At 36.5% G+C, this 13,515-nt stretch overlaps 1 protein-coding gene across 6 annotated transcripts in view; it reads right to left on the reverse strand.

Moving 5' to 3' along the window:
- Positions 1 to 13,515, reverse strand: part of CNTN4 (contactin 4) — an 878,916-nt gene that overhangs the window by 637,818 nt on the left and 227,583 nt on the right. Inside the window, exon 1 of one of the 6 annotated variants that reach the window (XM_070492799.1) lies at positions 4,115 to 4,250. The exons of the other annotated variants lie outside the window; for them this stretch is intronic. The gene's annotated coding sequence lies outside the window, so the exon portion shown is untranslated. Of the gene's footprint in view, positions 1 to 4,114; positions 4,251 to 13,515 lie in introns of those variants that run through there. 6 annotated transcript variants of the gene reach the window in all.

Raw genomic sequence — 13,515 nt, forward strand, 5'->3', positions numbered from 1 at the left:
GCCTTACACTTCAATACTGCAATAGTGATTTCCTAATACAGTCAGAGACTTCATAGTCTTGCACTTCACTTCAATTAATTCTTTCTTTTATCTACGGAAATGTGAAGAACCAAGTCGATTCATATTTTACGTCTCAAATAACCATCCAAAATATGTAGAATTCATAGATATTAGAGAACAGGTTTGGTAATATACATGTTTAGAAATGCTTTGGGGGACCGGCCCCATGGCCAAGTGGTTTAGTTCATGCGCTCTGCTTCGGTGGCCCAGGGTTTCCCTGGTTCGAATACTGGGCGCAGACATGGTACCACTCGTCAGGCCATGCTGAGGTGGCATCCCACATGCCACAACTACAAGGACTCACAACTGAAAATACACGACTATGTACCAGGGGGATTTGGGAGAAAATGGAAAAGTTTTTAAAAAATTTAAAAAATAATAATTAAAAAAGAAATGCTTTGGAATTAATAATGACTTGTCTATTAGCTCCTATAAATTTCTGGGATGTCAAAATAAATGGCAGGAGAACTTGGAGATAAAGTAGGTTGAGAAAGGATGGTTCAAGTAAAGAACTGGTTTTCAGTCCAAGTGACTAGGTATGTGTGTATACACATCCATATATAAATTCAGACTATCTGAAAATATAGATGAAACAGCATCTCCATACAGGAGGTAGGAAAAAGAGAGGTGATGTAGCTATATTAACATATTTTTAAAATACTAAACTGTAAAGCCACAGTGAATCATTGAGTGGGGTCTTGCTTAAATAAATATGGAGGTGAGCTTAATAGAAAAATAATAGTACTTATGGTTCCTGATGTGAATTTAATGATACTCAGTAGGGCCAAGAGAATTAAAGCCTCAAATATTCTGAGCCTTTTTAGGAGCTGAAGAGAAAAAAGTTTGAATGGATTCTCTTCTTATGTCAAAAAAGAAAAAAGAGAGAGAGAGAGACTCAGCCCAAATCCAAATGAGATTTTTCTACCAGTGGAAAGATATTCTACCCTCAGTGATCCACTTATGATTACATCATAAGATTGTTATATTTTCCAGGGTGGTTTGTGTTTTTATTTCCTTGAAAATAATCTAAAAATCTGATGAGGGATAATTCAAGCTTTTAAATATAGCTTTAGTAATTTGCCTCTGTATATTTTAAAGGAAAATCTGGAAAAGCAACTTATATCTTTTGCAAGTCCCATCCGAGAGGTTTTCTCAAGAACAACAAAAACATTTAGAAATCCAGTAATTTTTCTTCTGTAGATCTACATATTTTCTTTATTTTTTTTGTTATTTTTTTTTTCTCTTTATGCTAGAAAATACTCTTCATTATATACCATTTATTCTTCTATCAGGACATCCCTGTGTCCACATATACACACACATGGATGCTTAATAAGTATAACTGGAGAAAGAAAGTTAAATATAGCTAGATCCAAGATGTCATATATATTAAATGTGAATGAACATCACTCAGTGTATATTTATCCTTATTATTTTGGGTTTCCACAAACTATAGCTAAGCATGAATATTTTAAACCTAAAATTTTTGGATGCAACTTATTAAACATGACATTCTTTAGCTATTAAAGAAAGTTATGCAAACACAGTCAACAGACAATGCTGACAACAAAACCTCAGAAAGATATGACTTTGAATCCAAGTTTTAAGAGACACAGACTGTGTCAAGGTAGATTTTTTCCCCTTTCCTTTTATTTTTTTTAACAAAGTGGGGAATTATATGACAGGAAAGTGTGTTATGAATGAAAAAAGGTACGTATTTTAAGTCAGAATCCCAGAATTTAGGCCCTGATGTTTAATCTCTTGTGAATAACGTATAAAAAGACTGTATTTGGATGCAAACTGACAAATATACTTGATGAATTTAGTTTTAAGGCTCTCCCTTAATGACATGATATGAAGATGTTTTTCATCTGTAGATTCACTTCTTATGCAAGGGTATAGCCAAGAAAGGAAGAGATTGTCCAAACACAGACAGACTTCCAGTAGAGAAAGCAATAGAGTGGAGTTGAGGGTTAAGGCTGAAAGAATAAGTTGAAAATATCATATAATGAAAATTACCCTAAGTCACTATAGAGTTGCCATGTTGGGGATAGACATACTTTACCTTCTTTCAACAGGCCCACAAATACAAACAGATTTTTGTGTTTTCATTTTATTTTCTTTTAACTTAGCATTAGAACAGATGACTGTTTCATCATGGAATGCTATACCTAGTTGACTTTTGACTTGTGTTTAAGGGGCATATTGTATAAAAATTGTTTATATGTAAACTCTAGAATCACATTGGGCAAAGCAAGATGTTCACAAGAAAGAGGCACATGGGAATGAGAAGAACAGTCTCACATCTCTTCTCAGTGTCACTTGGGCCAACAGGAACACTAGTGAAATGCAAGGAAGAAACAACTGCCCTCTCTAGTCTCTCTCTTTTTCACTTTTTCTCTCCTTCTATTTTCTACTTTGCTTGTTCCTTTATTATTAACTGGGTAGAGTAAAATTTGCAAAGATAAATCTGTGTTTAATGTAATTCCACATCATTAAGATTAATTTGAGTGAGTCTGAGAAGTAGAAGAAAACAAGACTAGAAGAGAGATTTGAAAGGTAAGTTGAGGAGAGATCATAAAGAACATTGAACGTCAAGATTAGACTCTATTTCATAGATAACGGGATATTTTTATCCACATGAGAGGCTAAGAAGAGCTGTGTTTCAGGAAGATAAATCTTCAGAAACAATTGAGGAAGCACAGATGAAAGAAAATGCCAGACTGAACCAAATAAGGTAACTTGGCACTGAGGAAGAAAAAAGAGCTGCTGGATATATTATTACCTGTACTTATTACAACTGTGTCAAATCCCCTTGCAGTCTTTTCTCCCACCATAAAATAATAATATTAAACCAAATAACTACTGTAGGATCTCTCAAAATTTAAAATTTAGAAATGTGCTTAAGTCACCAGGTGAAAGAGATACAATATATGAAATATTGTATTGTAACTTCCTTATCCCCAAAGGATAAATAAATGGTTTGAAAAATGTCTCCAGTACAAAGTTAAATTACACCATTATTAATAGTATTTTTTGGACTATGAAAATAGTAGTTTTGAGGCAGAATAAAATACACACACACACGCAAAAAAAGAAAGAATCTGCAAGACACGGTATTGTCATGGCAATGGCCTAGATTCACCATGTCTCTCTTAAACATAGTAACAATAGAATTTTTTCTTTAACTTTGTTGGAATCACTAATAGGTGCTTTCAATTAACCAGGAAACCAAGATTCACAGGATCATATTTTGCATAATTTTTCCTTTTACTTGCAACTTCCAAAACAAAATGTAATACACTATCCAGAGTGTTTATTTGCTTCTTAAGCAAGGCCTGCATTATAACTATTTAACTGTTCTCCAGGGACTCAACCAGATTAAAACAGATCTAGAATGGCTATATTGTTGAAAAATGCCAGAAGGTTCTTTTGAAATGATCTAACTCACGTTAACATTTGAGTGTTTCGAAAATGGAAATTCTATTGTCATCACTTTCAAAGATTCTGGTAACACCCTTTCCTCTTCTGACATGCCAATACTTAGTGGTCCTTGGAAATAGAAAGAATAGCAACAACACTGAATAAAAACAGCAAGTGCTGTAACTATTATGATAATATCATGGCATTTTCAATTTATTAGGTTCCTATCTGATACCGTACTAGTCACTTTATAAATATCCTGACAATCACCTTGGGAGAAATATTTCCATTTTATAGAGGATAGCTCAGAGGATTGAAAAGTTGAAGTTACAATGCCAGTCAGTCTCAGCACTACAGTTCAAACCCAAGACTCTGATTTCCAAACTTAATTTAGTTGAATTCTACCATTGCCCACACTACACAAGGTTAACGTTGAAATATTATAGCATCACATTCAAGGAAAACTCTGGCTCTTGGATGGCTGGAACATAAAGTTGCCTAGTCTGTTATAAATATTCCATTATTGAGTGATCATTAAGTTGCAATCATATAACTGCAAATATGCAATAAGCATTATTTATTTTCTATTTGTAGGAAATCACCTACATTAAGGCTATAGATTATGCGTTACCTTAATATTTATTGTTTCAGTCTTTGGCAGACTACTACATTCCATGCTTTATGAAGCTTGCTATCAATACCACCTTGAAGATGACTTTAAATTACATAGAGAGCCACTCTGAAGAGGATGCTGACCAGTTATTCTCCATCTCCACAGAAGTCTATAAAAAGAGGAAAGATGTTAGACTTGGATAATTTTTGGAGCCAGCATCAGGGTGCAGTGAAAAGAGAATAGGTTTTGGGTTCAGACAGCGCTAGATCTAAATCACATCTCCCAGGAATTATTAACCAGGACACCCTGGATAGAGTTTCCACATATATAAAATAAGGGCAAATTAATATCAACCTCACATGATTATCATAAAGCTTAAAAACAGGACATACAAATTACCTATCTCCTGAATGTTGTATGGAGAAAAGCATAGGTTTGGGAGTCAGAAAGATGAGTTTTCTTCACATCTTTACCAGTTATTGGCTGTGAGGTCTTAAACTAGTAGGATCCTTTAACATATCTCAGATCTGGTTTTCTGACTTCTATGAGGAAAGCAACACTTGCCTTAAAGAAAGGATAGATGTGACATGCTTAGCCTAGTTCTGGCACTTGGTAAATAACCAATAAATGTTAGTTCCCTCTACTGTTATGTAGGAAACATTTGAAAAATGCTGGCTTTTATCCTTTAGTAACATAGAATTGACGTCCTACCATAGGTTGATTAAAACATGGTTCACTAAGAGAGAGATGTAGAATGGGGATATTTTACATATGAGAGAATCAGCCAGGTCTTGATTGGCTCAGATACAGACACCGATAGCCCTCTCATCATTAAAGTATTATAAGATATGCTCCTGTAGAAACTTAGAATGTAATATTCTCTAATTGTCTTACCTAGGCTTTTAGTGTGAATCTTATCATAGTCACTCTCCTGCTTGAAAGTCTTAAAAGTCTAATCTTATTTTTAGGATAAAATAAAAAATCCTTACATGTCTTATAGCACCCTAGGTAGATCTGGGCCTTGCCTAATTCTCAAGCCACTCTTCTTAATTGCCATACTTAGTTATACTTGACTCCTTACAGTTTTTGAATGCACCACACTTTTTCATACCTCTATACCTCTGCCTAGAATTCTTCCTTAGCCTGGTCAACTCTTACTCCTCCTTTTTGCTACTTAAAGGGAACTTTTACTAGACCTTTCTAACTCAGGTCCTTCTATAGTTCTCAGATCACCCTGAGATTTGCCTATCATAAAACACTTATCTACATTATAAATTTAAAATGTATTTATGTAATTATTTGTCTAATGTCTCCTTCAGATCCCCTGAAATTACAGACCTAGTGAGAGCAATGTTTGTGTCTATCCTGCTCCCTGATAGATCCCCAGTGCCTACAATAAGGTCAGTGCTCAATGTTTACTCAATGAAAGAAGCACTAATGCTACGGTCACACAATGTTATTAAGTGAGAAGCTATTTCTTCAGCTATTGTATGTGAAAATATTTTTATTTTATACAGGAAAGATTTGGTTTTGTTTTCTAGCAGAGCACGTAAATTCCAGCCTAATTACTCAGTTCTTATTCCAATATAGTTGCAAAACACACTACTTAATTAATTTCCATTTTATAATGATGCATAAACTATAAGGGCTAAATAATATCTTATTACAACATCAATATCAATATAATAACATCAATAATTTGAGCTAGTGTCAAAGTCACAGAATGGCCTTAGGATATGGTGTAGACAGGGTTTCTCTACCTTGACACTACTGATATTTTGGGCCAGATAATTCTTTGTTGTGGAGGCTATCTTGTGCAATGTAAGATGCTTAGCATTACCTTTTGCCTCTACTCATTCAATACCAATAGCACTCACTCTCCAGTTGGGACAACTAAAAATATCTCCAGACATTGCCAAATATTTCCCGGGTGACAGAATCATCCCTGATTGAAAACCATAGAGTGACACAGAGTATCTGTATTAAAACACTGTCTTTGTTCTCAATAAGTTGAAAACCCAGGTGGGTGGGGTTAATACAGGTACACAATAAAGAAAGAGACATAAACAGAATGCTATCAAGTTTAAAGAAAACAATCTCTCCTTTTCCAAGGATTTAGCATTTCATCATGTATTGTTTCACACTGATTAAACCATGGCTGTGGTAAAGTTAATTCTTTATCCATATTATAAGCTGCTTAATAAAAGCAACCATACGTCACACAACGCCCACCAGAGAGCCCCAGTGAACCTTCATAACCATCAGCATTTAGACTGATTGCACCAGAAGAAAAACTGAACTCCAGACCAATCTTTCAAGAGAAGTAAATGTCGTGTCTTTAGAAATTTTTTAAAAGTCAATTTTCAGCATTATGCAAGACTGTGTTCACATTGCATCAGGCAAACATAGAAGACTGAAATACTGGGGAAATTATATTTTTCCTAGTATTTCCAGTTCAATGAAAGATGAAATAGAATTCTTTAGGAGAGGGAGAAAGGAAAAAGGAAAATCTGAAGATTCCAGAAACATTATTGAATTGAAGAGTAAAATATTTTTTTACTGCTAAAAAATGAGGCAATATAAACTAATCATTAGTTCCTGCTCAAATCAACCTTCTGTTTCAAGTGTCCCGTGTCTTGCAAGTTCCTACTCACTTTTCACTATCCTGTTCCAATGTCACCTCTCCTGTGAAGTTTTCCATGTAACCTATGCTCCAAAGAGGACAAGACCTGTCACAATATATAGTTATTATCTATTCACTTTGTCTGCACTCTGCTCTATTAGTCCCCTTAAGGCAAGGTATGTGTTTAACAGTATTTTGCACAGGACTTAGAATGTGAGGGGCCAGCCCTGTGGCCGAGTGGTTAAGTTCACGTGCTCTGCTTCTGCGGCCCAGGGTTTCGCCGGTTCGAATTCTGGGCGCGGACATGGCACCGCTCATCAGGCCACGATGAGGCGGCGTCCCACATAGCACAACCAGAGGAACTCACAACTAGAATCTACAACTACATACTGGGGGGCTTTGGAGAGAAGAATTTAAAAAAAATAAAGAAGATTAGCAATAGTTGTTAGCTCAGGCGCCAATCTTTAAAAAAAAATAAAAAATAAAAATAAATAAATAAAAGAATGTGGGAGGAACTCCAAAATATCTTTTTAACAAATGAATGAATGAATGAACAATCAAACATACATGATTCAAGTTAAGCACATGCTAGTTTGGTTTTGTCTCAGTCTTAAGGTAGAAAATGATGATTTGTTATAGATCACACTGTTAAAACTCCCTTGATGTTTGTGCATCTTCCATCAGGGACTGCAGCACCTAAGTTGTTAGTAATAGACATACTAGGAATTCCAGAGAGGGGCTCCTGAGTAAACATGGGGGTATTATACACTATAATGTATTACAATGTACATTATACATATGGTGTATATTGTCCACTATACATAATAATTACACAATTGTATTCAGTTCTCTACAACCAGACATTGAGCCCAGCTATAAAAACTAAGTCGATTCTACCTGCAAACTCACTTCCAGCTAATAAAATGGTGCCAACTTGACTGATGTGTTATTTATGTGGCATCAAATCTTATAAAGTCATCATTTCACTATGTCAGAGGGTTGTCATGGGTTGGTTAAAATCCTGCAAATAAATACTTACCATAATTTAGTCAGAAAAGATGATTACTTTTCTTGGATGAGGTGAAAAGGTCCAGAATGATTAAATGATTTGATGCAAATATGACATATTCATGAACTCATCAGTAACACCTAACTGCAAGTGGAAGGCAGAGAGAAGCATCTTTCCTCGGAGGGTCATATAATTGTAAAAGAGAAAATGCATGCTTTTGCACACACACCCTACGTTAGACCAGGCATATTTTTTCACACATCATATACTCTTGTATTTTATAAAAGGGACTTACTCTCCTTGATCAAGTAGCTACATTGAGATAAAAAAATGATTTCTACAAAACTCCAACAAAACTCCAATACGGTAGTTCATTACATAAAACCAACAAATTGATCCTAATATACCATTATAGCTGCATGGTGAAAAATGACTACACACTTTAGTTCTGATTTGTGTTGCCATTATTTACCACTAACTCTCATTTATACATGCTAATAGAGAAAGCAATGGTGTGGTGAATCTGAAATAGTAGATCATCAAAAATCATTTTTTTTTAAGATTTTATTTTTTTCCTTTTTATGCCCAGAGCTCCCTGGTACATAGTTGTATATTCTCAATTGTGGTTCCTTCTAATTGTGGCATGTGGGATGCCGCCTCAGTGTGGCTCAATGAACGGTGTCATGTCCGCACCCTGGATTCGAACAAACGAAACACAGGGCTGCCTGCAGCGGAGCACGTGAACTTAACCACTCGGCCACGGGGCCAGCCCCTCAAAAATCATTTTTAACTAGTCTGGAAAACATGTTTCCTTTATTTTTCCCACAGCAGGTTAGACTATCAATTTTTCAGTTTTGATTACAATTAAAACTTATTTCAGTTACCCAAGAACATTCTAGGTGCCAGAGGTAAATAAAGAGAATCACCATTTTGCTTTAGCTTGCTGTTAGAAATATTAAATGTTTTAGAGAATGAGAAAACAAAGAATATTGGTTGAATGCTTAATATGCCAAGCACTGGTTAAGTGCTTTTAAATATGCTGTCATTTTATCCAGGATACCCTGTGAGGTAGATGTTACTATCTCCATGTTGTAAATGCAAAAAGTGAGGCTCAAATGTAAGCCTGCCCAAGGTCACTACCAAGTATGCCCAACTACCAAGACATGTTGCTATTCAGACTAAGTGGATTGTGATATCCATCTTGAATAGCCAGAAATATCATATCCTTTCTTTTACCAAGTATTCTAAAGAAAAAGCTGGTAGAAACGGTTAGACAGCAAAGAAATGATTTTGCCATGGCAGACTTTCCTGCATCCACACTAAATAAGAATGTTGCATGGGGGTGGAGAGTAGGGGTTGGAAAACAGATGTTCCCAAACCACTGATTATGTTACCCAGTAGGTTTATAAATCAAATGCTAAGTGTAGAAATCATGCATTTTATTACATAAAAGACAGTAGCTGGAGTTATTTTAAACCCCCTAAGTGAAATATGATATATTCGGTAGAGTATTCTTTCAGAAATACATTGAATATCACAGTATTTTAAAGTTACAGATGTTAAAGCATGATACCAAATACATACAGGATTAAGAAGATGAGAGCTATTTATAGTAGTTAATCAAAGCTAAACTACATGTTGCAGGTTCATATAATTGGAATTAGACACTATTTATTTTTGCATTGAGAAGGGACACAGCCCAGTTACTGGAAAGGTCCTTAATAAATCTGAGTTTTATTCTCATCAGTCCCCTTTAGCCCAAGTTACTCATCTTCTTGCTGAAAATATACTCCCAGCTGTCAAAATTTTAGTATCCATCAACCATCTCTCTGCATCCTGGGCTTTGCTTTGAGAAAGTTTGGCTGCTAAATAGATAAATCTGTCTTTCTGTGTATGTTTATGTTTACAGTACCTGGTCGAGCTGAAAACCAGTGATAGTGAATTAAGGCTATGTATTGCAGTCATTTTTACTCAAGTGAACAAAAGAGCATGGAATCAACATAATAAATATGAGAGTCACTGGAATTGATAGAATCAACCAAATTTAGCTTTTAATTCCAACATTGTCCTTAAGCAAGTTACCTAACTAGAGTGAAGTTCATTTTGTTCAGGTCTAAAATAAGAAGTTAGTATATTCTCTTCTTTTCTGAAAACTCCAGCTATCCTGGATGCTTCAATATTTCAATGTCACTCCTATTTAAAGCATGGTCCCTGGACCAGCAGAATTAGGACGACCCAGGACCTTGTTAAAAATTAAAATTTCAAGCCACACCCACGCTTACTGAGGATAATTTGCATTTTTAACAAGATTCCTAAGTGATCTGTAGGCACCTTTAAGTTTGAGAAGTACTGGTGCAGATATCAAATTGTAATAATAAACAGGCACCAAGCCATCTAGTCTGCATAAATCTAATTGTGTTGACAGTCTCGGGATTTCTAGTAAAAAAACGCAAGTCTTTAATGATATTCAAATGTCCCTTGTAAAAATTTACGATGCTGACTTAATTAAGAGCTATATATCACAAAAAGACCACAGCCAAAGGATAGCATCTACATCCTCCCCTACTTTTTTAAAACTGTAAAGCACTTTGGCTATAGCAGTAAATTCCTGACCAGGGCTGGTAAGCACCCTACCACTACTCTCCCCAGTAGCTGGAAATGGTATAAACAATAAGAAATGGAAATTCTGAGTCTTGTATTGAATTTTCTGCAATACAGCATTAGCAGTCAGGAAGCAATAAGTGAAACAAGGTAAAAGAACCCAGGCAACTACTGAGGAGAATTCTAGAAGGCAAGGGAGAAGTGGCTCCCCAGGTGTTAAGTGTTCATATTATGCATTAAACAGGGACGAACCCTGCCCTTGACATAATTTTTTTTTTTTAAAGATTGGCACCTGAGCTAACAACTGTTGCCAATCTTCTTTTTTTTTTTTCTGCTTTATCTTCCCAAACCCCCCAGTACATAGTTGTATATCTTAGTTGCAGGTCCTTCTAGTTGTGGGATGTGGGACGCCGCCTCAATGCAGCCTGACGAGCGGTGCCATGTCTGTGCCCAGGATCTGAACCCTGGGCCGCCGCAGCGGAGCACGCGACCTTAACCACTTGGCCACGGAGCCGGCCCCCCCTTGACATAATTTGAGTTATATCAGAGCTGAACATTCAAAGCAATTTGCTGAATATAAAAAATCTTTGAGTTGTCTGCCAAGTGAGTATACAGCTCTTTCTCTTAAAAGTATCCAACTCCCACAGCCCCGGCTGAAAGGAAGTCCTGGTGTTTCCTTGCACCACAAAGTCATTGGAGCAGGAGACTTTCCTCTTTGTGGAATTTCTGATTAGGACACAGTGACTAAATTAGACCTGAAAAGGGGAGCCAGTGGATCATGTTAATGCAGAGACAGGATGACCAACTTTAACTGACTACACATAAACACAGAAAGAAGACTGAAAGGAGAAAAGAAAACAGCATGGCAAAGAGAGAGAGCTGAGTGATTATTTGGTCCCAGAAATACAGAAAGGGTGACACCTTTGCATCTGACCTGTCAGTTCTGATTTTAGCCTCGCTGTACTTCCTAGCTGGAGGTTCTGTGAGATTCCTCGTATTCTTCTAGTAAACTAACTTGTTGCTTGGGATAGTTTAAGGAGGTTTCTGTATTCTCACAACTGAGATTTCTTGGCCAAGCCACTGATCAAATGTGCCTCATGACTGCATATTTATACTGTCTATTTTTAAAGACCAAAACTCCTTGAAATCAACATTGCAGTTTTAGCTCATCAGCTGAATTGCTGGGTGATATTAGGCAAAATGCCTCTAATTCTTTACATTTCTGTATTCCTGCTGTTACATGTGGATAAAGTCTATCATGATGCCTTGACTCACGGGTCAGAAGTTAGAACAAATGCTAAAGCTACTTGAGAAACAGACAAACTGTGCATAATTCAAAGATGTTACTAAGCAGATGCTAGCTTGAGGGCATTAAGAGAAGTGCTGGCACCTATAAATAGCTAATACAGCTTCTGAGACTGCCCAACTACTGACACAGCAGGGTTTATCCACTGGGAGGCTATGACTCACTTATTCTCCCAACTCCTCTATGTAATCTGACATAATGTATCCACAAGACATTTCCTGCTGCTAATGCTTCTATTTCTATCTTGGAGCCTTTTAATTTGTATTTTCCCCAAATGGCTTATGTCTGCTTGTCAAGTGGGATTCTCACCTCATTTGGAACTTCTGGTTCTTTGATAAGGAAGAGCAAGCTGGCAAGGAGAGCTGGCATGCCACAGAAACCCATGTAAGCAATCAACAGCTTCTTTACAGCCAAGTGTGATTTTTCTGCAGTGCCAGCCGAAAGCAGCTCAGCACAACTGTCTCCTGCTAGTATCAGATTCTCACACACAAAATCGCTATTAGAACTTTACTGCCTTGTGGAAGCTAAGAGTTTGAGGTGCAACTAGCTGCTCTGACACCACCCTGGTGGGTAAATTTCTTGAACCCTGTGTGCAATACCCCTTAATTGGCACTTAAGGTTCAAGAACATTCAATACCTGTTCATATATAGGAATGTGAACTGTGATTATAAATCCTGGCCCTGGAGTCAAGATGGAACTGAGTGTGAATGAAAATTCTGCTTCAGATTTACTGAGATATTGGTAAACTTATTTAACCACTCTGAACTTCAGATTCTTTTCAAAAAAAATGAAGAAAATGTTAGAAACTACCTTTGGATTAGATTATAAGTATTAAAGAAGAAAATGTGTTTAGGATTAGGATGTGCCTGGTACATAAGTGCTCAAAATATGTAAGCTGTTATCATCATCATCATCATCATCATCACCACTAAGCGAGGACAGCTTTATGTTTTAAAGCCTTTAAACTCTCCTGTGTTCTCCTGTTTCTGTTGAGTACAACTAAACATCACCCAGTTCTTCAAGTGAAGCAAGATCACCCTCCTCCTGTCCTTGAGGGATAAAAATAACTTGTGGGAAAGTAAATTCTCAGCATCAACATGAAGAAGACTCCCCAGAGGCATAGAAAAAGCACAACTCTGAATGTCAAGACTTTTGTTGTGTGTGACTATGTGACTCTGGACAAGTCATTAAACATTTCTGAGCCTAAGCTTCCTCACCTGTTCAATGAGAGATTTGGACTGGATTTACCCGGGGCTCCTTTTACTTACAAATAAGTAACGACTTTACTCCTTCCAGTTTCATCACTAAATGGTTTCACATTCATGGTAGTAGTCACACTACATAGTTCTCTAAATATACAAGAAACAGAACCTGAGCTTCAACAGTCAATATGTTTGAGGTAAACTCACTATAGGGACTTTTAAAAGATATAGAATTACTAAGGCATGGAATCGTTACATTGCAGAGAAATAAAGGTGTATTTTAGGCCATTTTCATTTCAAGCTGTATCATGCTTTGGGGGTCTGTATTAAGCAGGATTGGTTAGGCCCTGCTACGAAAATCAAGGAATGTCAATGGCTTAGTATATTAAAGTTTTAGATCTCTCTCCCACAAAGTCTGGTGCCATTTGTCAGCCTTGCTCCCCATTTTTCTTTGTTACATTTGCCTCGCTTAAATTTTTGTTGGTTAGTGAGGCATCTAGATAGCTCCTGATTAAATTCAATTTATAAGCACCAATTAAATATTGACTGAGGTCTATTCATTTCTAGCTATTTCATGAACAAAAACTAAATGAAGAGACATTATGAGGGATTTAGACCCTAAGTGAATAATAGCTTTGGAAGTGCTTTGAAGAAAGGACCACCCCTAGAATTCTACT

The sequence above is a fragment of the Equus asinus genome, chromosome 21, assembly GCF_041296235.1.
Source record: "Equus asinus isolate D_3611 breed Donkey chromosome 21, EquAss-T2T_v2, whole genome shotgun sequence".
NCBI classification, from domain to species: domain Eukaryota; kingdom Metazoa; phylum Chordata; class Mammalia; order Perissodactyla; family Equidae; genus Equus; species Equus asinus.